Genomic DNA, 27852 nt, shown 5'->3' on the forward strand with positions numbered 1-27852 from the left:
TATGGATAATAACAAGAATATTCTAAGACTTCTCTAAAGGCACAAATGCTGTAGCATTTCATTCCTTTATAAGAAGCATCAAGTCCTCCTTGGCTTATTCGAACCACCATACATTAAAACTCACAGGGGCTGGCCCCATGGCCGAGTGGTTAAGTCCACGCAATCCACTTCGTCGGCCCTCAGTTCGGATCCTGGGTGCAGACATGGCACCTATCATTAGGCCATGTTGAGGCGGCATCCCTCATGCCACAACTAGAAGGACCCACAACTAAAATAAACAACTACGTAGTGGGGGGATTTGGGGAGAAAAAAGCAGGAAAAATAAAAGAAGATTAGCAACAGTTGTTAGCTCAGGTGCCAATCTTAAAAAAAAAAACTTACAGCATTTGAATTGCAAACTTTTGAGGCCTGTAATCAGTAGAAATAGCAGACAGAATGAGCAATGTATTAGAGACTCCCCAGGTAATTTCTGTTAGTATCAAAATAATTCCGTGAGCCCTCAGTTTCTTTTCAGTGCTGGTCACCATCCTGTGCAAAGTGCCCACATCCACATAACCCTGGATTCAATGTTCATATACGTGTCTCTCCTCAAATTTCTCTTATTTTCGTAATCTTTTATTTTTTAAGACAAGTTGTAAAATTGTAATACTTTCATCCTATTCTCAGAAAGACCCTGCATTTCAAAATCACAAACCTTTCCCAAGTTCGGATATTAAGGCAAATAAGAAGCTACGAGGGAATTCAAGTTTATTGAAAAAGAAAGGTGATGGGAGGAAGCACTGTTTGTACTAGGCAAACACGACAGTCTTCTGTCCACATCGAGGGCAGATAAATATCTGGCTTAATTAATATTGGACTCTTTCTGGAAGACGTTTTTCCCAGTGTCTTAGAAGTCACATTTCTTGTGTAGACTTGAAAGTGAAAATGTGAAAAACCCTTTTAGACTGCGATGATAAAAGAATCATGTAGAAAAGAACTAATGCCGGAAGGGGACAAAGAAATTTCCAAGTCCTATTAGGCAAACGAGGAGGAGGGATTTGGGATAAGTGAGAACTGACCAGTCTGTGAATGCGCCACCTGTGAGTTCAAGATGCAGAAGATCAAAAAACTAAAGTGCTCGTGCCAACCTAGTGGGCGGGGACTGCTGGGCAGGGGACCTTGACCACCCCTGAGGTCCCAGAACTGAGCGGCCACGCTCTGCCTCCTCAGGGTGAGTGATTGCAAGTGTCCTGCAATTCCCCAGCACTCAGCACCCCGTAAGAGAAATGCTGGTTCCAAGACAGTGATTCTATTCTGAGTTAAAAGGACCATAAGCCTCCAGAACGTGGACTAGAAACATCCCATTCCCTGAATCACGAGGATGGGAACAGAAGAGTGGTACCATATGTCAGCCCGACTGTGCCACCTCTGTTGTGAGCTTCTGCCATGAGAGCTGATTGTCCAAGGTTGGCGGACAAAGTGGCAGTGGAATGTCCACGAGCGTGGTCTGGGAGGCTGTTCAAGGAAGGTAGGCACAAGACGGGACCGGAGAGAAGGTGTGCCGAGGCACAAGGACGTGGTGAACAAGGAAAGCAGGAACTCTCTGGGGAGAGAGGTCCTACAGAGAAAAACAAAAGATGAAGCTAGGATGAAGAGAGATGATCAAGATAAAGAAGCCCAGCGGGCCGGCCCCGTGGCCAAGTGGTTAAGTTCACATGCTCCGCTTCGGCAGCCTGGGGTTTCACTGGTTCGGATCCTGGGTGCAGACGAGGCACCATTTATCAAGCCATGCTGAGGTGGCATCCACATAGCACAACCAGAAGGACCCACAACTAGAACATACAACTATGTACTGGGGGGCTTTGGGGAGAAGAAAAAAAAAAAGAAAGAAAGCCAAAGGTCAAAGGAGTAGGATGAGACAATAATGAATATATGGTACAGAAATTAAGAAAAAGGCATGTTCTGATGGGCAGAATGAGGCCTCAGAACTGCCCCCGGGTCTTGCTCAGCCGGGCTTCTGTCACCCTAAGAACCATCGTAGTGGATCCAGCGCCTCGGCCTCCAGTTCCAAAACTCTTCTGGTCCTACCAGCTGGAGTTTCGGGCCTCTTTGCTGTGTCTCGTCTGTAGCTCTGCTCTGCCCCGTCCCACCCCCACTAGGCACAAGACTCCCTCTTGTTCTGGTTGCTTTCCTTTGGATACTGACTTATCCTGGGGCATGTGTAGTCTCCAATGAGTCTGAGCCTCCTGTTGTTTCCAACTTTCCACTCCTCGTTCCCACTTTCTCTATTCTAACAATCTGACTTCCTGGCCCTGAACCTGACCCCTGATCTTTTGTATTCTCTCTAAAGGCCAGCTTTTGGACTCTTCCCATTTGGGAAAGAGGTTCCTGGCAGATGCTGTGGGGTTTCCACCTGCATTGTAGAATAGAGCAGCGATCAGCGGCACTAGGTCCAGTTAACACCCACCACTTGACATGGTTGCAATTTTTTTTTTCTTGTGATGAGACCTTTTAAGATTTACTCTCTTAGTAACTTTCAAATAGAGCAGAAACATCAAAGAGAAAGAAGGAGATGGAGACATCATGGGTGATGTCTGAATGGGGAGTTTCAAGAGCACAAACCCGAGAGTCTAAAAGGAAGAAAGGGACAGAAAGGGATGACGGTAAACCGGAGAACAAAAGATTCGCCACACACAGCAAGTGGGCCGAGGTGGTTTTCTGACCCACTTCTAGTTGTCTTCGTTTTCCTCTCACAAGCCCAGAGGGAGCTCTCTCTGAATGAGACCAGTGGAAACTTGCAGGGGAGGCAACTGGAAACGGCTGGCTTAGGTGACATGTGTGATGCGAAGAAAGCATTTCCTTACAGCAGCTCCTGATAAGGACACACTTTCAGCTGTTGTCTGCTCACTGCTCCTTCAAAGGAAAGCTCTAGGCGCCCTACAGGGTTCTAAACTTTGTCTCCTGTCTGTCTTTTTTTACCCTTGGTAATCAGAGAAAGAAAGAAAAAGAAGCTGAGCTTCCAGCTCTGTAGGTCCCTCTTCTAGAACCATCTTTTCCATTCTAGTTTCGGCAGTCGGCTTCCTTTCTCAACATTCTCTTTCTGGCTCCATTTTAAAGCCCTTAAACATAAGTGACTCCGTTTTGTTTCACATTTCACAGCCTTTCAATCTCAATCTGAATCAAATGCTACTCTATTGTATCTTTGAAAGTTGCTACGAGTAAATCTTAAAAGTTCTCATCAGGAGAAAAAAATTGTAACTATGTGCGGTGATGGATGTTAGCTAGACTTAGCGTGGTGAGCATTTTGCAATACATACATATATAGAATCATTATGTTGTACATCTGAAACTAATATATGCTATATGTCGATTATATCTCAATTTTTAAAATCAGTAAATAAATAAAAGAAAAATAATTAAAAAAAATAAGCATGGATTATTCACATTTGCCAAAGTAATTGCTCATTTCAAATGTTATCACCTTAGGGTATCTTTAAAACTTATTGAACACGTTTTCCATAATTGTCAGTTGACCAGCTCCCTGACTGAGAGTCATGTTCATTGTCAGATGATTATAACCATTCTTTTCTTCTAACAGTCACACGGATAAAAGTTAACATTCTAGGATAAAAATTAAATTTATGTATATTTATAGGTTTTTTTCTCAGTCCAAATTTGGCATCACATTTTGGTTTGGAGAGAAGATTGAGTCATAACTTAAATTTGCAAGAACTTCATGGAGTGTGAAGAGACGCTCCTGTCCTAAATTACAGAGTTTAGATCATTGGAGTTGCTTCTTCGTGAGAGAAAAAACAAATGCTTGAGGGGAAGAGCCTGGGAGCATTCCAGAAAACGCTAGTAAATTCATCATCACATGTTCTCCGTTCTTTCATCTGGACCCACAACATCTGTTGGTTGGCGGTTCCTATGGGTACCAGAGAGCATGTAAGCAAACCTTATGTTTTATAGTATTTTCCTCCCCTTCAGTAACTGAACTTATCTAATTCGTGTCAAGTGCCATTTGAGAGTCTGCAGGGAGAGGCAGAAAATGTAAGCAAAGATCTATCAGACCCTGGAGGCTTCCTAAAAGTAAAAGGTTGGTTAGGATGACCAACTGCCGCTAAACTGCTCTTGCTGTGTCAATTCACTTTCCCTTGGTTTGCAAAGTGGCCTCGGGGAACGGAGAGGCTCACAAACGTGTGTTTAGTGGACAGAACAATGGCCTGAGGGTCCAGTACACCAGGTCTGGTTCTCGACTCAATCACGTAACAGCTGCAAGCTTGGGCCAATCAATTAACCACTCTAAACTCCAGTTTTCTCATCTGTAAAATACAAGTAAAAATTCGTGTCTTCTAGATACTTCACATGAATTAAATCAGCGTAATTTAATTCAGTGAGGTCTCTGGAGTCGGACTACTTAGGATTCAAATTCTGGCTCCACCATTTATTGGCTGGTGATTCTGGGCCAGTGACTTCAAGTCTTTAAGCCTCAGCTTTTGCAATCTCTGTAACATTCATAAAAATGATCCCCGCCCAGTCGGGTTGTAGTGCCAAGCAAATGAGCGTCTCCCTAAAAAGGATGTAGCACAGATCCCGGCACACAGTGAGTGTTCACATGGACGACAGCTGTGGTCACAGAAAGCTCCACATGCGAGACATTATTTCCGGTTCTCTTAACTAGGTCGCAGATTAATAGGAGGCAGTTGTGTTAGAAGGGCCGGAAGGCAGAGCCTTCTCCTCACAAAGCATTTCTTTCTCTTTTTCCTTTTTTCTCCTTTCAAGAACATTCTGGTACACATTAGCAAAACGCCTTGGGGGGAAGGGTGCCTAGAAAGGCTTTAGGTGGAGATATTTCCTTCACCATGAAATCCATGTGTTTTCAGAAGCTGCGGGGCTTGGAGAGGGGCCAGTTGGAGTATGTGTCTGAGACTGTGAAAAAAGCAGAAAAGAAGAGACTTCGTGAGTCCAAACTAAAGATACATCATGATTACCATTCTATCTTCATTAACATTGTTTTTCCAGATACGCTTTTTAGAAAGTATGAATTTCGATTGGTTTGGAGACTGAATTTTATTTAAGAGGTAATCTTGTAGGTGTTTCAAATTCTACAACAATCCCCTTGGGTAGTAATTAAATTTTTAGCTTTGGAAAAATATTCAGGGTTTTTTTGTTTTGTTTTTTTTTTTTAAGGTTGGCTCCTGGGCTAACAACTGTTGTCAATCTTTTTTTTTTTTTTTTTCCTGCTTTATCTCCCCAAACCCCCCCTGTACACAGTTGTATATCTTAGTTGCAGGTCCTTCCAGTTGTGGGATGCGGGACACCGCCTCAACGTGGCCTGACGAGTGGTGCCATGTCCGCGCCCAGGATCCGAACCCTGGGCCGCCGCAGCGGAGGGCGCGAAATTAACCACTCAGCCACAGAGCCGGCCCTATTCAGGGTTTTCAGATGATGATTAGCACAAAGTTTTGGTTGAGACCTCGGCCTTGCCCCTGCTGCTGACCCCGAACAGGCCCCTCACCTACCAGCCCGGCCTGGGCTCCTTCTGGGTCCTCAGGAGATTCTGTGACCTCCTTGCTTCGTCTGAAGCATCCTCAGTGCTCAGCACCCAGATCTGGGACTCAGTGTCATCTTTGCTTTCTGTGTGCAGGAACGCCTCAGATCACTAGCTGATTCTGATGTTCATTCCGTGTTAGGAAAAGGTGGGCAGATTTATGATTTTCACTGTAATGACTCTTGCAGTGTGACCGTTTTTCAACTCCCACTTTTCCTTTTTGTAAAATGACTTTCTCAACCCAAGACAGACTAAATGAAAATGCTTATAAAAGTGGTATTGCGCAGTTACCAGGGTCTGGGGAAGTGCAGAGTTATTGTTTAATGGTACAGTTTCTGTTCAGGATCATAAAAAAGTTCTGGAAGGGGCCAGCCCGGTGGCACAGTGGGTAAGTTCACACTTCCGCTTCTCCGTGGCCCGGGGTTCACCGGTTTGGATCCTGGGTGTTGACATGGCACCACTTGGCAAGTCATACTGGGGTAGGCATCCCACATATAAAGTAGAGGAAGATGGGAGTGGATGTTACCTCAGGGCCAGGCTTCCTCAGCAAAAAGAGGAGGATTGGCAGCAGTTCACTCAGGGCTAATCTTCCTCAAAAAAAAAAATTCTGGAAATGGGTAGTGATGATGTTTCCACAACATTGTGAGGGTACTTAATGCCTATGAATCGTGCACTTAAAAATGTTAAATGGTAAATTTCATGTTATGTATATTTTAACGTAATAAAAAAATGCTATTTCAACATTATGGTTTCATCAGTTAATTTAGACACAATATTTTCTGGTCACAGGGTATCAGGTGACCCAAGATTTAAAGGCCTGCCAAGTGGGAATAGGAACCCGTAAGGCAAATACTATTATTGCCATTTTACAGATATAAAAAATGAGATACAGAGAGGATAAATGACCCTAGTAGGTGTGGGAAGAGTTGGTCCTAGAACCTGCGTCTTGTGACTGCGGTCTCACGCTGGTTGCACAGCTGCATCCAGGATTCTGGGGATCATGCAGTTCATGAAGGGAACAGGGACACAGCACCAGCAGACATATGGCTCCAGTGACTTTGACAACTGGCAGGTGGGGTGCTCAACACAATTCATCATTAAGTTTCCCTGAAGATGCTCCCAGGAACTCCCATCCTGGCTACTAAGCAGCCCATGTCCATCCATCCAACCATCATTCCATCCATCCATCCATCCATCCATGCATAATGGAGGGGGTGTAAGAGGTACTCAGTTGGGAAGGCCAAGAGGCGCTTTTGCCCTCTAGATCCTGGAGACTACTGAGTTCCTCTTAAAGTCAAAATTGACAACTGTGTTTAGCCATTTTTAGTCCAGATAGCTGGGGAGAGAGCGCAATAAAATTATTTCTCAAAAGATAAATTCAGTTGTCATTTTGAATTATTATCCAGTTAATTCTAGCTACACAGATACTGGATTTGGGTAATTTATTTTAAAAACGTGTTTCTATTTCCCTTCTCCCTCAAAGGATTGATTTAGTTATGTAAAAATGCAGAAGATTAGCAAAATGACCTTAATATTATGATTAGTTGATATCTGTCACGCTAGATTGTCATACCTTAAGAATTCTTCTCCAGCCTCCTAAATCAAGTCTGTATTTTCCCTTTTTATTACATTAAAAAAGAAATCCTGGTCTGAGAAGCCTGAAAGGAAACTTTCAAGATGCAACAAAACCAGCATCTAGTTTTTATTCTCCATTGCTCTTTGTAATCACTCAGAGAAGAAAAGTATTTTGAGAAAAATCCCACCCAGAATACACTCGAGTCACAATTCATATTCTCTTTCTTAAGATGCCCAACTGTGACAAGCAAAAACCAATGCACAGATAGATCTTTGGCGCACCCTCTGGTGGCTGAGAAGAGTCACAAACTCAATGTCAGGACCCAGAAGGCCAGTGATCTTTGAAGCTTTTTAAAATGGCCATCACTCAATTGTCCATTCAACATTGAAAATGTATCCAGATCAGGAGAGCAGGAGGGAGTGGAAAGAATTTGGAATCACAAGACTTGGACCTGAGTCAAAGCTCTGTTATTTACTAGCCATGCAAACGTGTTTCTGGCTGGTTTCCACAGAGCTGAGGTTGACTCTGGAATTTCTCCTGGGAGATAAGAGGCAATGTCAAAACTAGAGGGGTATATGATCCCATTTATCTGATATGTCCAGAAAAGGCAACGCTATAGAGACAGAAAGTAGATTAGTGGCTATCTGGGGCTGGGGATGGGACCAGGAATTGACTGTAAATGGGCATGAAGGGTCTTACTGGGTGATGAAAATGCCCTAAAACTGGATTGTGGTGATTGTTGCACAACTTGGTCAATTTACTAAAAATCATTGCAATGTACATTTAAAATGGGTGAATTTTGTGGTTTGTAAGTTATACCTCAATAAAATTTTTTGTAAAAACAACTGGAGGGAAAAGCAGAGTGGAAAACCCATGTAAATCTAGGTACAGAGCTAGGAAGCCTGAGCAGGAGGAAGCGGGGACATGAGGGAGAGACGGGGGTGAGGACGAATGCTAGGACAGAGGGTGCTGTCTGGAATTTTATTTTGTCCACTTTGTATTGTCCGTAGCTCATGCCTAGGTGGGTCGCCTGAGGTGAGTGTGCTAGAGGCTTGAAGGACACTGCCCCGGGCTCAGCCTCCTATTGCAGGTGGAGGCAGGGCTTCTGCAACCCAAAATGGAAAGTTCTGACCATTCAGGGGCATTTCTGATGAAGGGAAGACTATTAAAACAGCCAATTTGATACAGTTCCATCAAAACGGCCATTTTGAAATGTAAAAACTATGTTATCTTCAACTTTCATAACAGATAATTCAGTGTGGTTGGGAATTAAATAAGATTCAGGAGTGGGCTGGGGAGAGAATGTCTATTTTTTTACATTACTCAGTAACAGAAAACTTGAAAGTGTGAGGATTCATAAAAGTACCAGAAGAACATTCAGGAGAATATCTCTGTAGAGTTGGATGGAAACTTGCTAGGAATAACACTCAAACAAGAGACTCTAAAAGAGCTGATAGATGGATTTGGTTAGTAAATAAACAAAAGAAGAAGAAGAAGAAAGAAAAAGAAAAAAACAAGACACAGATGACATATTAGGAAATAACATTATATCATACATACCAAGCGAGTTTACTACCTTTCATATAATAGACACTTACAAACCAGAAAAGAAGGCTAAAGGATGGGTACAGATAATTTAAGAAAGGAAAAATAAATGAAGACATATGATCTGCCAACATATGAAACAGCATTTAACCTGGCTACTAATTAATAAGTGTTATTAAGGAAAGAATGAGCTATTTTTCACTTATAAGATTAGCAACGATTAAGAAGATTGATGACGTTGCTTCTTAGTGCTCAGGTAAGTTTGTACTACTTTCTGGGGGTAATCTGGCACTGTACTACAAAAAGTAAATTTGCATAGTTTTCAGCCCAGCAATTCCATTTTTGAAAACTACTCAAATGCCCATCAACAGGGACTTGGTTAAGTATTGGACATCTATTCAATAGAACATCCGCAGTAACTGAAAATGAAGGTGATCTATGTTTCGGGTCATGGGGGAAATGCTTACATTATGTTGTTAGGTAAAAAATATGAGGGCCATAACAGCATCGATGATATGATCATATTTTTGTTTAAAATGGTACTTGTGTGTGTCTGTGTGATGCATGTGAAGATGCACTGCCCAGATCCCCTTTCAGATAAGCACTTGCTGCCCACTGTCAGCCCCTCTAGGAGTTCCTCAGCGGCAGAGCCACCTCCCCTGATCTCCTGCCCTCCTGAGTAGGGCAGATGGGCACATCCTGATGGAGGCGGGAGTATAAGGCCACGTCATTTCAGCTCAACAGAGAGCAACTCTGAGGTTACCGTTTTCACCCCAGAGCTCCCTGTGGGGTTAGCCGAGGCTGTCAGCAGGTCTGCAACACAGCTCCATTTCCCTCTACCCAGTTCTGCTTTCTTCCCCTTCTCTCCACAGGTGTTGACCCCAAGGACAATTCTTATGAAACATCATGCACAATAAACTCCATCTCAGAATCTGCTTCCCAGAAAACCCAACCAGCGATTTTTATACACATCAGTGAACAAATTCTGGAAAAAACGTCCACCAGGTATTTTGTGTTGGATGGGTTTTATGTCATAATTTTTGGTGTTGTTTGATCCTTTTAAAATGGGTATTTATTGTCATCAGATGAAAATAATAAAGAGGTTTTCATTTTGGAAAATAAGAGTTAATGATTTGGTTTTATTCTGGTCAAAATGACCACATCAAAGCATCTGGATTGAAATGGTAGCATCCAAGCCACATGGTGTGCACCCTTCTGAGTGGGGAGTTGAGTTCCGCTGATCCACACTCTTCCTTCTACTGCTCTAGGTCGTGGTCGAGGTAGGGGTGTGGTAGTTCTTCCACCAGATTGTCAGAACATTGTTGAGGCTGCCTGTGAAGTGCAAGGTGAAGAGCAATTTGGAGGGGCTGTGAGGACCCATTGAAGATGAAGTGCACCCACGTGGATGGGAGTAGATGATGGAGTGCTACACACTGATAAATTCTCAGACCTTGTGAACTTCCACCCAGATGCCTTAGCTTAGAGCCTTGAACTGTTTGGCCAATACCTTATGCTGCCTATGTCAGAAGGATCTTCTATCTTCTTTCCCTTTGAGTGTCTTGTGGTTTTTCCATATTTTGGCTACATCTTGTGGTCATGTTCAGGGGTGTAGGAAAACTGGAGGGTTAGAAGCCATGGCTGCTGAGAATGATGTATTTTTCTTGGCCAACACAGTCTTAGGAAATAGTGAGTTAGTTATGGATTGTAGCAGAGACCACACTTGTTTGCCCAAATCTATGCTCCCCTTCTTCATTTAGTAAATATACAACCCAAGCTTTTGCTGGCACATGGCTGTCCAGTTAAAGATCGCATTTTGTAGACTCCCTTGCAGCTAGAAGTGATTAAATGAGTAAATTCTTACCAAGGGGACGTCAGTAGCATCAAAGTTCCAAGTCATCTCCTTAAAGGGAAGTACATTCTCTTTTTCCCCTTCCTGCTGGCCTGGACACTGATTGAGCAGATACAGTGGTGAGTTATCTGTGAATACGCCGACCAGGGCAACACCCTAGGTGATGAATGGGCTACGGGTGAGCAGCAGCCTGGGTCTCTGCCACAGTGAAACCTTCACAGCATCCCTTGACTACTGACACTTGGACTGTTGTGTAAGAGAGAAATAAACTTCTTTCTTGTTTAAGCCACAGAATTTGGGGGAGAAGCACAAAAGCCAACCATTGTTTTTCTATTATACTTCTATGACTCTACGACAGTGTTTGTTTCATTAGTATAATTATTTACTTCTCTGTCTTTTTCTCTAGAATATTTCTTTCTTCCTGAACTACTAGCATAGAGGAGGCATTCCATAAGTGTTTTTTAAATGTCTGAGCAATTGAATGCTGGTGAGAATATGTGGACAAGGGAAGCTGGAGAAGTAAATGCAAATTTCAATTTCACCATTTCGTATAACCAAAGTTCCCCTAGGCCTCTGTAGCCCAGGGGACAGCTGGAGCCCCGTCACCATGCACAGGGACAGGAATTATGACTATCTAAGCATTCACAGCTTTCCCTTCCCTTAGCCCTGAAGAAAACGCTGGTGTTTCCTGCTTAAGCATTCTGTACCACTTCACCCTCATCTGATCAAAACTCACATCTGTCTTTCAGGTCAGATTAATTGTGCGAGGAGCACCACTGAGATGGAAGGTTTGGGTCAGAAAAGGCTGCAAAAGGGAAGCAGGGAGAGGAGGCCTGAGTGAGCTGCAGGGCATGAGAGCGTGGGAGCCCAGAGAGAAGGGGAAAAGAGATTTAACAGTGAGAGGAGATTATAAACTCTATCTCTTTTTGAATGTCACTTGAAAGATTCAAGTAAAGACTAGAATTCATTTGCTTTTGATGGCTGGTCTGTGCTCTCTGATAGCGACACCACAGGAGAAGACTGGGCCGAGGACACTGGGATGTTTTTTCCTACAATAGTAATAACTCAAGTTTCACTGGCTTTTAACTCACCTCTTCACAAAGGGCTTCAGTCCCTTCCTCAACTCACAGATTCTTTCTAAGAGTCCTGGATGTTGTCTCGCTTGTAACCATGAATTCTAATCCTCATTGTGATGCTGGGGTCTCATAAAGCCACAGGAAGGCAAGTCCCAGCCCCGACAACTGCCACTGGTGTCCTGCGGGAAGTGACGTCTCTGCGCACAGCATGGTCTTCACGTGCTCCAAACGTCTTCCGTCCTGGTCCCCTGGTCTCTAGAACTGACCAAGGAACGAGTGTCTGAGATACAAGTTCTGCTCATCTCAATTTTCCTCCCAGATGCTTAAGCAAAAGTTGAAAATGAAAAGTTCTTGCTTTCTTCTTCAGAGAAAGAAACCACCATGCAATGCAAACTCTTGTGGCCTTATCCCCAATTCAAAACGCAAGTCACAGGCTCAAGCTGGGACCTGGCATTAGTCTAGTTAGTCTAACCTGCAGCGCAGTGAACTGGTCTTGAGATCCTTGTTGGTTCTTCAATAGCAGACTCAACACCTGGGAGGTTAACACACCTGAAGTGGGGGTGGCTCAGGTGGGCAACCACAACTGCCAATGGTTGGCTGGGCCTCTGAGGGTCCCTGTGCATCTCGAAGAGGGTTGACAAACCCACTTTTGTAATGCCTCAGTCTGACGGACGCACAGTATGAAGACATAGCTGGAAATGGTTTCTGAGCTTTACAAAGTTTTATTAGTTTGTGTAAATGAGCCAGAAACCTACAGCCAGATCACTGAATTTTGAATATTCAGAAAATGGAGCTGATTATAAGCAAGACTACCGACTTACAAAAATGTGCTTTGTTCCTGACATTTGACAAATATAATTTTGCTTCGGTTCTTTAAGATGCAGCTTCTCACGGTGGGTAGAGAAACAGTCTGCTGTGAATGTGTGAAGCAATGACATTTGCAAGTGTGGGACCTCAGGGCAGCAGCCACATGGTTCGTCTTTGCTGACGAGTGAGCCCCCTGCTAGACAGTGTGTGAAGAGGTGTGAGCGCTATCAGAGCTTCCGTTTCACGGAGGGAGAATTAGGCAATATTTACAGAATGGGTTCTCTGTGTATCCATATTTATTAGCAGAATTTCAGCGTGTGTAAGGCCATAACATCAGTCATTCATTCAGTATTCTGTGCGAGACACTGTGCTGAGTCCTGATACTCAAACACAATATTTGAAGTAACTGTCCTAATGTGTGGTCACCGTGGCTATTTGCAGCTCCCAGCTTTGCAAAATCTAGGCAAAAAATCCGAAGTAACACACACACACAAGCATACACACACACATCAGTGCTTTATGGGAATGGAGAAGGTAGCTAGGTTTCCCTCTAATTAAACGATATATTCTGTAACTTTTTAGATATTTGAAAGCTAATTTAGGCTCTGAAAAAAAGGTAAGACTCATCTATTAAGTGATCTTTGGGATGCCCCAGGGCAACTGTAGATCCCAAATTAACTGCTAAATGTCAGCATTTTGTTCTCCTTTTCTGCGGTGTTACAGAGAGTCCCATTGTCCATTCTCTTGGGCGGCTCTTGCTGGCAGATCCCACGTAAAATCACAGAGGGCAATTCTCCATCCGTGGGAATGGGAATGCTGGGGGAGGAGGACCCCGCTCTGCATCAGTTCAGCTCACAGGCCTGCAGCCTGCTGGGAGGAGAATGGGCTAGGCAGGGGACCTGGCACTGACAGGGGAATGGGAGATCTCAAGCTCAAGCTCCACTGGGCCTTTACTGGGCCTCAGCCCCGGGCAGAGGAAGCACCGGAGCATCCCAGTTTTGCTAGGCCAGCCAAGCCCCTCTCTCTGGGCTGAAAATCCAGACTTGAGGGGCTTCTCTTGGATGACACCTAGAGAGGACTTGAAGAAACTGAGTTCTGGGCAAACAGAATTTGCATGGAATTAAAGTAAGGGTTGTCTCTCCTTCATGTGTGTGTGTTGGGGGTGGGGAGTCTTGGGTGTGCTGTAGGTGGGGGTGGGTGGTTGTAATGGGGTAGCAGGGAAGCATGGCCAACTCTTCTTGGGAGCTTGAGAAAAATCCAGTTAGATTTTTACCCCACAGGAAGCAACAACAAAAACAAAAGATTTCACATGGATTTTTTTTATATGTAAAGAAGTGAAACCACAAAGGAATAAAAAAAAGAACTTCTCAGTAAATACAAAGAGATTGTGGGTGGATCTGAGAAACATTTAGGAGCATCCGCAGCACTGTATGACTGATTCAATGTGGAAAGCGGGGCGGAAGGCAGAGTTAGGGCCGACAGCCAGATTTCTGGCTCTGACAACTGTGGGGCATGTGTCTTTCTTTCAGAAGTGGAGACAAGGATGACATTGCCTAAATCACTCACCTGCCCCGACCCTAGGCTGCTCTGTCACCAAACTCTCGAACAAGGCAGTCCCTGAATTCCTTACTATGACAATTTCTTCAATTTGCCACATATGATGAACATATTTTTTGGACCAAGACTTGGGACACACAGATTCCTGTGTAGCCTGACAATGGGGCAGGGCTGTGCCTCCAAATGAGAGGATGAGGTCCTCAAGATGGTTCTGCTTTTAAGACTCCAAGTGCGCCTCACAGTGGGATCCAAAATGCTGGAGGCTCTGTGGTGGCGCATGTGCTGGGTCCTCAAGTCACTAGGAGAACCATCTGTCCTCATAAAGGCACATTATAAGAAGATTGCTCTGGATAAATCTCATGATTCCATAGTCTTCACATGTAGCCTCTGAAAGAATTCTTCTTCCAAAACCATTTTTAATCTCATGAAGTCCAAAGAAAGAAAAAAACAAAACTTCTTATTTCCTTCTGTTTTATTAACTAGGTAAAAAATGCCTAACGCATTTCCTTTCGATGGGCTAAAGTTCCAGTTCCAGACTAGTTGGAAATTGCATGAAGCAAAACATCACCATAGGCTTCGGTGGCGATGGGAACAGGGGCACTGTGTCCCACAGCTGAGGTGCTGTGACGAGGTACAGACAGTGGCTTCCAAACTCACATATAAGGGAGTAATAATTGCCTTTCCCTATAGGCTCAGGCAACTGCAAGAGCTATGTTATTTAAGATTCCATGTGAGATCATCAATTTTATTGATTAAATAAATAAAATTTTCAAGGCACTCCACGTAATCACAGTATCTTCTTTTGAGTTCTGCCTCCGTCTGTGTCTTATTTGTTGGGGGGTGTGGGGCAATTCTCTGTAGTGTTTCTACATGTCTTGTGACAGCTCTTGACCCAGATTGTCTTTTCAATGATATTTGGATACAAAACAGCTTTGGAAGATAGAGTCCCTCTCTGGGGCAGAGGACAGAGGGCAGATTTGTTACCTGGCGAGGATAATACAGACAATGTCTCTCTCTGGGACAAAGGATGGGTAGGTTTGCCAACAGCCCACTGTGAGATTGGGTGGTTCCTCAGCTGTGACATAAATCTACTATGTGCACAGCATTCACCTGGGCCACCTCTGCACCCTCCACATGGGATTGGGGGCTCAAGGGGAACCCATAAGAACGTGAAGCTCATGCTGCTGCTGTGCTGTGAGTAATAAGGTCATTTGTCTCTGACCAGGAGTCTCATGTCTTCTGCCATCATAAATGAAGCTGTGAATGGCTAACTTGTTAGCTTGTAAGCAGGACAGAAACTTGGATCCTTCACAATTCTTGACATTATATTGTCTTGTCATCTTTTTGGGTCATCATTTGACTTGGAGTTGGGGGAAATGACGGTGAAGTTGTGATATAGACAACAAAGGCAAATTAAGTCTCTAATGTGAGTTTAATGTTGTTCTTCCCAGGGTCCTGCTAGCTTCCTGGTTATCTCAACTCTTTCCTTGCACCCATCAAAGCAAGCATCAGGCCAATGCATTGCTAGGCACACACATTATTATTAATAGCTCTACCATGTGGTGAGTGCCTGTATGTACCAACTGTTCTTCAATACGTGATCTCCATTTCTTGTAACAGTTTTGAGAGTTTGGAATGATACCTGACCTGAGGCTGAGAAGGGTTAAGAAACTTGCCCAATATGACAGAGCCTAGAGAGAGAGGCAGGATTCCAATCTGTATTTATCTGGTAGAAACAGGATTTTGACGAGCAATATGCACTCCTATGTTTTGCAGTCTTATTCTCAATAGCCAAGATATGGATACAACCCAGATGACCATCAATGGATGAAGGGATAAAAAAGATGTGGTACATACACACAATGGAATATTACTCACCCATGAGAAAGGATGGTATCCTTCCATTTTTGATAACATGGACAGACCTTCATGCTGGAGCATGGCATGCATTATGCTAAGCACAGATGGAGCACATAAAGCTAAGTGAGATAAATCAGACAGAGACAGACAAGTACTACATGATGTCTTATATACTTATATATGGAAACTAAAAAAGTTAAACTGTAAAAAGTAGAGAGTAACTTGGGAGTTACCAGGAGATAGGGGGAAGGATAAGAGTGATAGTGTTTATTTATTTATTTACTTTTATTTATTTTTTTGAGGAAGATTAGCCCTGAGCTAACATCTGCTGCCAATCCTCCTCTTTTTGCTGAGGAAGACTGGCCCTGAGCTAACATCTGTGCCCATCTTCCTCTACTTTATATGTGGGACGCCTGCTACAGCATGGCTTGCCAAGCAGTGCCATGTCCGCACCCGGGGTCTGAACCGGTGAACCCTGGGCCTCCAAAGGGGAATGTGGGAACTTAACCACTATGCCACCAGGCCGGCCCCAGAGTGATGGTATTTAAAGGGTACAAGCTTGCAATAAGTAGTAAATAAGTCATCCAGATCGAACTCACATCAAGATCGAACCCACAGTGTAATGAATATAAACAATGATATTGTACTGTAATTATGTAACGTGATAAATATTGCTACATTGGCAATCATATTCCAGTATATAAATGTATCAAAGTAACACACTGTACACTTTAGACTGACACAACGTTATATGTCAAATTTGTTAAATAATTTTTTAAAAGCTCATGTTCCTCCCACCACAACCCCATGCCACCTCAGTTAAGGGAATGAAATTTCAGAGGAAAATATGAAACATTTTAGTGATGATATTGGTCAGTCTGCTTAACTTCCTCTCCTCGAACGACTACCCCCATTTCCTGGCTTACTGCCCTATTTTATTGCCAATCCACAGCACTTCCTCAACCCTTTTCCCATTAGCATCTCTTCTTGAATGTAGCAGTATTGATGGTATTTTTTCACAGCTGCTTAGAAATTGTGTGTGAGGAAATGGACTAAGAAGGATTGAGTCATGCATGATCTAAGACAGGAAGTATAAGCTGAACTGACCCTTGACGGCAATGAGAAAGTAATCCGTGACCTCAGCTTCCAGGCCGGGGGTCTAATACGCATCCCCCGGAAACCTGAGTTGGGAGTTCGGTCTCCACGTCTTCTCTCTAGGGGCTCATTTGAAGGATGGATGCCGTCCAGCCCTGGATTTCCAGGAAATGAGACTTCAATTCCTTGTGGTGCTAACTTTAAAGGAAAGGCATTTGGATGATTTTTGAAAGAGGAAGAGCTTTTGAAAAGAAGTTGAATGAAAAGATAGAAAAATCGACAATTCACTTTCATTTTCAATCTCCTGGCACCTGCGCCGTACATGTACTGGCTGTGAAAGTCCCCGCGGTCTGCGAGCAGGTGGCCGAACATCCTCTAAATGAGCTACCAACTCATACATTTCAAATTCCTCTCTTTCCCCAGAATTTACCAAACTCCTCAGCCCTGGGAATGCCTTGGGGCATGGAAGATCTGAAAACAAAAGTGCGCTTACAAAGCTACCCTCACCACCAGTCGGCAGTACTGCTGCATTTTCCCAGCAAAATTTGTATGCATCGCCGCCTTTAGGATAATGCCCAGGATAAACACACTCTGAAATACATCAGGGTTCAACAGCTCACTGTTAGTTTGAACTGTCATCTGAGTTGAGTAGGCAAAAATTGTATAGTTAAAAGCCATTTGGAGAGGCAAAAAGACCAGAGAATATGAGAGGAATAGAAAGCTGGTTCCAAATGGTAGAGAATGAAAAATATTGGTGCATGGGAATAACTGGATTGATTCAAATCACTGAGGCACATCGAGGAGACCCAGTGAAGGGCAAGAAACTTGAAAATGCTCCCCCTCCCTGGTGGGATGTTTCCTCTTCCTGGACTGTCCCCACTCTGTTCAGGCCTGGTAGCTCCTGCCTCCTGAATAATGAGGGAGCACAACAAAGGGAACAATGATGAGACCAAATGAGGGGAGCAGGCTGGGCATGGGAGGGCACACCCAAGGCAGTTCCTAAAAGGAAAAAAGAGAAAGTCAAGAACGAGCGCAGTCTGGAATCTGTTTACAAACAGCCTCTGGCCACTTCAACATACAGTCAAAGCAACCACAGTTTGCAGCCCGGGTCAGCCCGGCCAGCCCGGCCAGCTGCTGGCCATCGTTGTGGCTGACGTAAATCCCCACCACTGCAAGTCACCTCACTCTGCCTGGCTTTGCCAAACCATCTGGTGGTTTGATTGGCAGAACAGTAGATGCGCTCATTATTCAAAAACATCAGCGCACACACACACACACAGACTTGCATGTGGCAAAAATATAGAAGTGAGAAATCCCCAGTCCATCCAGATTTGGCCTTCAGTAGTATATTATTTTGGCTTGTGGAACAAGGTTTATTTCTTGTTTATGTTTTTCATTTGGGCTTTTTGTTTTGGTTTTGGTGTGAAAAAATGTGACACAGCTTTTAAAGTAACTTAAAGATGAGGTGTGGGATGTCATGAAAGTTGGGGTACAGGACCCCAGTAGGACTCTGTGTATTTCTTTCTAACATACGTATTTCTGCTTATATGTCTCTGGGCCTGCGCACAACTTTCTTTGCTTTTGTCTCTGCATCACTTCCCTCTAACCCATCTGTCTCTTTCTATTTGTCTGTTTCTATCTGCCTCCTCTGTTTTTGCCTCTTTTCCCCCCACCCTTTCTTCTCCTTTTCTTCCCATTCATTTATTCAAAGTTGGATTGAGTGCCGACCACTGTATGTGTCTCTAAGAATTATAAAATTCCTCCTCCCCCAACTCCCAATCAAGTAGATTTTCACGCAGGTACTTCAATTGATCTCACTTTCAAAGGTCAGTACCCTTGAGGAAAAAAAATGCTCTTGACCATTTCCCTGACCTGGGATGGAGTTTTCTAGGGATGTTCATCACGTCGACCCTGTATCTGTCTACACAGAGCGTCGATGCCCTTCAAGGCTAGCAAGAAATAAGTTGGTAACAGGAGAACCCGAGCTCTCGGTGTAGAGAAAAATGAGATGATAATTTCTGTAAAAACGAAACATTGATTTAAACTGCCTGATTTTCAGCTTTTTCAAACATGAAACACATGGCTTTATAGAGCATGGAACAGGAACTGAAAATGTGATAACCTGGTCAAACTTTGAATTTTTTCAAACCTACAAACAAGGCCTTTCAATCTTAAAATGATTCACATCTGTGACTAGGACTTTTCATAAATTATTTATCTCAAACTGTCAGAAAAAAACCTCTAAGGGCCTCAGGCTCCGAGTCCTTCCAGAATCCTGAACACAATGAACCCTCGGAGCCAGCAGCACGCCACCCTGCGGGCAGTCAGTACTCAACACACACGGGCTGAAATTCATTCAAGAAAAAATAAGTTAGGGAAAAAAAATTCATTAAGAAAAAATCAGTATGCTGGAAATTCTTTCTCCCAGAATATACTATCGTGCTTTCTAAGAATCTCTCAATTGCCTATAACTGCTGGAGGGCCTCATGTTTCACAGCAATTCTAGGATGAGTGGGAAACTCAGAAGACATGAGGAAAGACAGCATTCATTATTAATGAAAGTGCCACCGCCATCTGAGGAGACACGGTGCACTTAATGCTCAGCTTACCTCACTCTTCCATCAATAAGTCCATGCTCTCTAATTGAGTATGGCAACCCTCGGTAGGCTCACTGGAGAGGATGACAGCTAATTAACCAGCACTCTTTGGCCTTAATTAAGCTGCCTTTCCTGTCTAGGATACGACGTCAATATAAATGGAGACTGTTCCCGCTGTATTTTACTTCCATTATAAAACTGAATTGCAGATTAATTCCTTTAAAATATGATCCAATTAAGCTTCCCTTATCTAATGAAATGCACATGTTTTGTATTTTAAATGAGGAGGGAAATTCACTTAATTTCTTTTTTGTGTCCCCCTCCTCCTGCTCTCTTAACTGATGGTCCAGGAGGGTATTAGTTTACTAGGGCTGCTGTAACAAAATACCACAGATGGGGGGCTGGGGACGGACTGAAACAACAGAAATCTATGTTCTTGAAGTGCTGGAGGCTGGATGTCGGAGATCAAGCTGTTGCCAGGGTTGGTTTCTTCTGAGGCTTCTCTCCTTGGCTTGAATAAAGCTGTCTTCTCGCTGAGTCTTCACATCATCTTCCTCTGTATGTGTCTACGTCCAAATTTCCTCTTCTTACAAGGACACCAGTCAGACTGAATTAGGGCCACGCTAACAGCCTTATTTGAGGGTAATCGCTTCTTTAGAGACCCTTTCTCCAAATATAGTCACATTCTGAGGCACTGGGGTTAGGACTTCAACACATGGATTTTGAGGGGACACCATTCCACCCATCTCAGTGAAGAAAGGGAGAGATTTCCAAGGAGAGGCAGGAGAGTGTACACTTAAGCGCACCACCTCTGGAGCCAGAACCTCTGGGTTCAGATCTCAGTTTTCCTGCCTGCCACCTATGTGACCTTGGGCAAGTCACTTAAGTTCTCTGCCCTTAAGTTCCTTCATCTGTTAAATGGGTTAATAATCATGCCCACCTCAGGGAGTTTTTATGAAGATTAAACAAGTACTTTATACAAAGAAAGCCCTCTATATGTATTTGCTATAATTATTTCAAGTTTTTCTCCTAAAATGCTTAAAGAATGCTTACACATTTTTCTCATAGGGGAAATGAATGACGTGTGTCAACGTATTATAAAAACGTGAAGAACATCTTGATCCTCATGGTACAGTGAATTGAAGTGATTATTTTCAAAATTTATTTTATATTTGCAACGTTCTTTTATACTCAAAACATATAATGGCCCTCGCATTAGGGCATGAAATGGATTGGGGCCACATTGGCAGACTTCGATCAAGACTATATCCTGTCACCCTCCTCCCCCGGGTCCTGCATCTTCCCCTCCATCTGAACCGAAAGCAGATTTGAATTGTGTGCCTGGTTCTACCTGAGTAAACCTGGTCCAAGATCTGGGGCTCCAAATTCAGATGCCTGCCTTCATTTTCACAAGGAAACCCTAATTCTGGACCAATGTCCTTCTTTCCTGCCATACACTGGTAGCTAAGTATTTCTGGAGAAAATCTGGTAACCACATGGGCGAATTCCACTAAAATATCATGGTCTCCAGCCCCTCTGGGGCCCTCTGCAGGACTGAATCTTTTCCTCATCGCTGGTCCACACCATCTCCCACTCTCCTAGGGGGCTATTCTCAACTCTTACCTCTGCAGCCAAGTCGTGCAGTCAAACCACGCCACTCCCTCTTGGCCCATGACAGCTTCCTCATTCCCACCAGGAACACAGTGGTTCCAGCAGCACTAGTGCCTAACTCCGCAGGCGCCAGGCGGAGTCTCTCCTCGGCCTTCGCTCTTGTGCAGGGGATGCCTTCTTTTCTGCCAGCCTCCTCCTCCACCTCCATCTGACTTACTTTTACTCCTCTTTTGAGACTTGGCTCAAACATCACACCCCCCTCTTGAAAGCCTCCTTCCATCAGCATCCCCGCCTCACCTGGCTGGGTCGGCTTCCTCCTCGGTGCTTCCTTCACTCCCTGCACACATTTCTGGCACTGTTTCTACGACATGGCTATGCAGTTATCTGTTGATGGATCCATCCCTCCCAGCAGATTGAGTCCCTAGCAGTGAGAAGTCCTGTGTGTTCATCACTGAATTTAACTGTCCAGCACAGCAGATGCTCCAAAAATGTCCTGTCTTTCCTCCATTACATGGACCGTACTAAAATTATTTGTGTGCCAAGCTCCTGAGAGACAGGGGTCAGAGTCTTCATCGTTTTCCTTCCTGTGTTAACCAGGGTTCTTAGCTGCAAGGAACGAAATCTCTCTGTGTTAAGTACACGAGGATTTTGCTAAGAGGAACTGAGCAGCTCACTGAGCCAGTGGGAAGATCAGAAAGTTGGGCCTGAAAACAGGTATGGAGAAAGCAAACTAAAAGCAGCCAGGGCCACATGAAAAATCACACCTCCAAACCTGGCCACTTGACGTACAGAATGCACTGCCCTCCCACTGCCACTGCCAGCTGTCCCTGGAAACTAGAGGTGGTGCAGCATCTGCCACAGCCCTCTGCCCCAGTGGATTGCCCACTCTCCCTCCTTCCTGGCCTCTCTGGCCCCCAAGTCACACTGGGGTGCGTGCACCCGACTGGCCAAGCCTTCAAGTGCCCAGACACTGAATGCAAGAGACACCAGGAAGGTGAGTAGTGGGTGTTGCAGCTGGTCAGAGAAAGTGAGGGAATTTCTCAAATAGGGAAGGTGGCTCAGACAATGGGCCCAAGAAACGACAATTACCCATTGTAGATCTCTCAGGCTTGGCACAGCCTGTCAAACAGGGAGTGGTACGTAAAGGCAGATACAAAATAAAGTATGAATGAATCTCCTCTAAAGGTGTTCCCAGAAACTCAATTGGCCCAGGCAATCTTGACCTGGCCCTACAACCCACGTTTTTGAGGAGGAGGAGACAAGGAGGGAAAGGATGGGAGAAAAGAACAAACACGTGTTAAGTGTGTGTGATGTGCCAGGCCCTGTGCAGGCACATTAGAGATGTCCCTGCTGGTGACACGATCCTCACTAGAATGTAATGTGCAAGAGGCAGGGACCAGCCACGTCTGCCTCATCATTTATCACATCCCCAAGGCCTAGCACAGTGCCTGGCACACAGTGGGTCCTGGATAAATACTTGTAGTGTTGAATAAGCCTATGAAGGAGATACTGAGCCATTTTGCTGATGTTCAGATTATGTACTGCTGGAGTCACAAAGCTAGTGAGTAGCCGCTCTGTCCGGCACCCAATCCCACGATCTGTCTATCATCACACCGTATGGACGCAATACTATGGATTGCCAATATGCAGGCTACTGGGAGGAGTGACATGAACATCAAGGCAGCACAAAACATCCCTCATTTTTGTCCCCCTTTAACAACTAAAATTTGGCATCTATCCATGAACAAAGTGCCCCTGCGGGAGTCGTGGGATCTAGAATCACACGCCCAAGGACCCGGGAGAGTCCAGCCCACCTGTGCAATGGGGAACAGGTGATCCTGCTCTGGGCTGTGGACTGGCTCCAGCCCCTCTCAGCCGCAGTCCTGGAACGCCTGGAAAATACCGATTTGGGTAGAAACCCACGACAAGAGAGCCTTTGCAGAAGACCAAGTTCCAGCACTCTGTGGGAAAAAAAAAAAAATACAAGTTTGGATGTCTTGGAGTCTTTGCCTAATATCATCCCTTGCCCCAAGGTGGCCCACCTTAGAGAAACAGGAGGACAGCAATCTCTCCTGGGAGAGACAGGGAGAGCAGTGAGTGAGCCCCCAGCTACCCCAGCTGTGCAGGATGCTGCTAAGGAAACCCATGTCTCTCCCACAGCAGCCAGAGTGGTAAGACAGAGCTCCATGACTAGGAGGAGGGAGGAGGCTAGGAAAGAGGCAGATCAGAACATCAGAAGGCAGTAAAGGGACACGGTTCCTGCTGACTGTTCTAGACTCCAGCAGGAAGCCTGCTCATGAGCTGATGAGAAAACGTCACTAGAGGACCCCCCACCACCTGGCCCATGGGCACCCCCAACACCCTGAGTGCCAAACCCACACCTCTGTAAAACTCCTAGAAGAAAGCCTGGGGGTAAGTTCCTTGACAACAGTCTTGGCAATGATTTTTGGATTTGACAACAAAAGCAAAGGCAACAAAAGCAAAAATAAACAAGCGGGACTACATCAAATTACAAAGCTTCTGCACAGCAAAGGAAACCATCAACAAAAGGAAAGGCAACCTATGGAATGGTAGAAAATATCTGCAAATCATGTATGTGATAAAGGGTTAATATCCAAAATATATAAAGAACTCATACAATAGCAAAAGAACCTCCAAACAATCCACTTAAAAATGAGTAGAGGACCTAAATAGACATTTTTCCAAAGCAGACAGCCAAATGGCCAACAGGTACACGAAAAGATGCTCGCCTCATGGGGCCAGCCCAGTGGTGCAGTGGTGAAGTTCACACGTTCCAATTCTTGGCGGCCCAGGGTTCGCCAGTTTGGATCCCGGGTGCAGACATGGCACCGCTTGGCAAAAGCCATGCTGTGCTAGGCATCCCACGTATAAAGTAGAGGAAGGTGGGCATGGATGTTAGCTCAGGGCCAGTCTTCCTCAGCAAAAAGAGGAGGAGTGGCAGCAGTTAGCTCAGGGCTAATCTTCCTCAAAAAAAAAAAAAAAAGATGCTCATGTCACTAATCATCAGGGAAAAGCAAATCAAAACCACGATGAGATAACACCTCACATCTGTTAGAATGGTTGTTATTAGAGAGACAAGAAATGACTAGTGTTGGTGAGGATGTGGAGAAAAGGAAACCCTTGTGCACTGTGGGTGGAAATGTACATTGGTGCAACCACTGTGGAAAACAGTATAGAGGCTCCTCAAGGAACTAAGACTAGAACTACCATACGATCCAGCAATCCCACTTCTGGGTATTTATCCAAAGGAAATGAAAATAGAATCTTGAAGAGATATCTGCACCTCCATGTTCATTGCAGCATTATTCACAATAGCCAAGACATGGAAACCACTTGTGTCCGTCAACAGATGAATGGATAAAGATGTTGTATGTATATATACGCAACGGAATATTATTCAGCCATGAGAAAGAACATCCTGCCATTCGGATCAACATGGATGGATCTTGAGGGCATTATGCTAAGTGAGATAAATCAGACAGAGAAAGACAAATACTGTAATGTTACCACTTATATCATGTGGAATCTGAAAAAGCTGAACCCGCAGAAATAGAGAGTAGAATGGTGGTTACCAGAGGCTGGGGAGTGGGGAACTGGGGAGATGTTGGCCAACTGGTACAAACTTGCAGTTAGAAGATGAGAAAGTTTTGGAGATCGAATGCACAGCATGGTGATTATAGTTAATACTACTATATTATATACTTGAAAGTTGCTAAGAGACTAGATCTTAATTGTTCTCACCACAAAAAAGAAACAATAATTACCTGACGTGATGGAGGTGTGTGTTAGTGCCATGGTGGTAATCACATTGCAATACATAAATGTATCAAATCAACGCATTGTACACTTTAAACTTACACAATGTTACAAGTCAATTATATCTCAATTGAAAAAATAATGCAGGCTATTGCTTGTGTGAGATTCTGGGAATATTTTTAAACTTCCGATTAACAAAATCTCTCTGAGGACCTTGCAGAATTGGAATCTGACTGCTTGCCCCCTACCTCTGAAAGGAATCACATTATTAAGTGTATATTCTTTCAGATTATAGGTTTCTACAAAGCAGACTCTGACCTCATGACTCAGAGGGTTTCAAAGCCCTGTTGCAGCCTAGCTGTTCAGGCAGGCATTTTCAAAGTCTTTGGGAGATGGAGCAGTTTCTCATAATGATCAGATGGCATACCTCCTGGACGCCCCAGCCAGTCTCCTGGCTCACTCCTCAGCTGGCCAAATGAGAATGATTTTGGCAGAAATGTTTTCATCATGAGAGCTGAAGGCAGGCAAGCCTCCAGCTTTTGCTGGTCAATTTACGCATCTCAGCCCTTTTGGTTCCTGCATCAGAGTCACGTCATGCCCCCTAGTGGTGTGAGTGGCAGAAAGGCCCGGCTGACCTAGATTCCTTTCCGTGGCGACTATTCACTTGTTAGAGCACTCGTGGTCAAGGCAAGTAAACGCACGAAACAAACAAACAAAAACCCCTTCAGGAGGGTCATCTAGGGTCCAGCGACTGAAAACTTTTTAATGAGGAAAAGTTCTCCATGAAAAAAATATTTGCACCTATTTGGTGGGAAATAAAAAGGGAAGATTGGTGGGGCCGCCCCATACCATCCCCAGAGGTGGCATTCTCAGTGGGTTCATATGGATGGTACCTGCAGCCCCACACGACATGAATGTCCTGCAGGGCAACTGCATTTTCTCAGGTGCTGAACGGAGGCCAAGGCATCGAGGAGTCCCCCGCTTCGGACCACGGAGCGGCTGCTGAGGGCTGCCGGGCGAGGAAAGGAGGCCGGCCCTCAGGCACTGCTGCCCTGGCTTCGTGACCATCTGGAGAGAGCTGCCTCACACTTTTCTTCCGGAAGCACACGATGACCCAATGGGAGATGAGCCAAGACCCTTAGGACTTTGGCCTTGCCCTCACACAGTCACATTTCTTTTGGGAGAACTCTCCTGATAGAGTGGATGGAGCACTGGCTTTGAAATCATACTGTTCCTCCTCCACTGGAAGCCATTTGTTAGCTTTGTGACTTTGAAAAATTAGCTTAGCCCCTCCGATCATGTTTTCATCTGTAAACAAGGTTAATGATACATTTCTCACAGAATTGCTGTGAGAAATAAGTATCTATCTGTCTCATATATCTATCTCATATATATATATATATATCTCCAATATGAGTAAACACAAACATGTATAAGGCATCTAATAATGATGCCTAACACAGAGTAGGTGCTCGATACCGGTCATCCCCCATGTCTTCACAGTCATCGCCCTCCTCAGATCTCTGAGCTGGGTGGGTGGCAGTCTGCACACAACCTGAGGCAGGACCCCAGCACCACCCCCGCAGTCTTCATACATGGCTCTTGCTCCAGAGACAAGCAGGCTCAGTTCACCTGCTTCTGAGGTTTCTCAGGTCTAACTTTTTACTTGGAAGGTTTGTGTTTTGTTTTGAAATGATACTGAGACCTGATGCTTGGGATTCCTCCTGGACTCGAGCCTTGGCAGGATGCAAACAATGTCATCTTTCTAGAGTGAATGGGAGTTGCCTTTAACCACTGAGATTCTTATCTGGCCCAGAGACTCCCAAACTCTCTTTACTGGTTTAAAAAAAAAGTTACAATTGGTTGTGGGTGCAAAAAGGGTAGGGTGTGGTGACAACAGGCCTGCAGTAAGGAGGGGGCTTACTCGTGTCAGTGCTTGGCAGCTCTGGCCACATCCTCTTCCAGCATCATGTGCAAAGATGCTGCCAGCTAGCCCACACCCAGAAGGTGCTCCCTCCATGTACTGCCCTCAACCTTCGAGCTCCCAGCAGGATTCTCCCGTCTCACTGAGACAGACAGCTGGAGAGGGGGAGGGGAGCAGCCTGCTGACCATTACACTCCCCACTCTGCATCAAGGTCTTCTGTTCCGTCTTTGGTCTGCAATTCTAAATCCATTGATACCGGGTTGGGCGGCAGGGTAATTCTTTAGGATCAGCAGAGCAGTTCTAAAAGCTGTTTCTCATAATTATACAAGCTGACAACTAATAGCTGTGGTTAGTACAATGACACACACCACATAAATACCTTAAATTTGATGATGAAATCAATTAAGAAAATATTTTTAAACACACACCTCAAAACTGCCCTTTGTAATAAAATACATCCTGTTTTCGTCAGGTGCGTTCGCTAATCTGCATGGCTCCCTCCAAGTCTGCTGGCCCCAAGGTGAAGGCAGCCTCTTGTGTACAGTCAGCGTTAGTGGAGGAACACTAAACAGAAAAAGAAACGAGAGGGAGAAATGGGCAAATGTAGATAAATGGTCATTCTGCCCTCAAATGTCTTAAATGTCTCATTCAACAAATATTTATTGAGCATCTACTAGGTGCCAGGCACTCTTCTAAGTCTTGGGGGTACACTGCTGAGTAACACAGACAAACAGCCTGCCCTCGTGGAGCTTACAGTCTGGTGAGGGAAGACAGATGGTGCCCTGCTGGACCTGAGGCCATACTGGAGACCGAGGCAAAAGGAGGAATCAGTAACACTGATCCTACCTTTGTTTAAAAATTTGATATTTTGCCCATTATTGATTTTCTTTTTGCCCTTTGATTTTTAAAAATATTGCAACAAAATATTTATCTTGATTATTTACGTTTTTGGTGTCCTCTCAAATTTTGTGCTCAAGGCAAATCTCACTCCCCTCCTCCTAGTCCCAGCCATGAGAAGGATGCTGATAGATGCATGGTAGGGTCTGA

At 44.5% G+C, this 27852-nt stretch overlaps 1 long non-coding RNA gene across 1 annotated transcript; it reads right to left on the reverse strand.

Annotated features, from left to right (window-relative positions):
- Window positions 1-3606: 3606 nt before the first annotated feature.
- On the reverse strand, window positions 3607-27370 carry LOC138916012 (uncharacterized). Its single transcript, XR_011422631.1, has 3 exons — window positions 27234-27370; window positions 22918-23064; window positions 3607-4908 (listed from the first exon to the last, which is right to left on the reverse strand). It is a non-coding gene; the product is annotated as an uncharacterized lncRNA (long non-coding RNA).
- Window positions 27371-27852: the final 482 nt, after the last annotated feature.

Source organism: Equus caballus, chromosome 10 (genome assembly GCF_041296265.1).
Source record: "Equus caballus isolate H_3958 breed thoroughbred chromosome 10, TB-T2T, whole genome shotgun sequence".
In the NCBI taxonomy this organism is placed as follows: domain Eukaryota; kingdom Metazoa; phylum Chordata; class Mammalia; order Perissodactyla; family Equidae; genus Equus; species Equus caballus.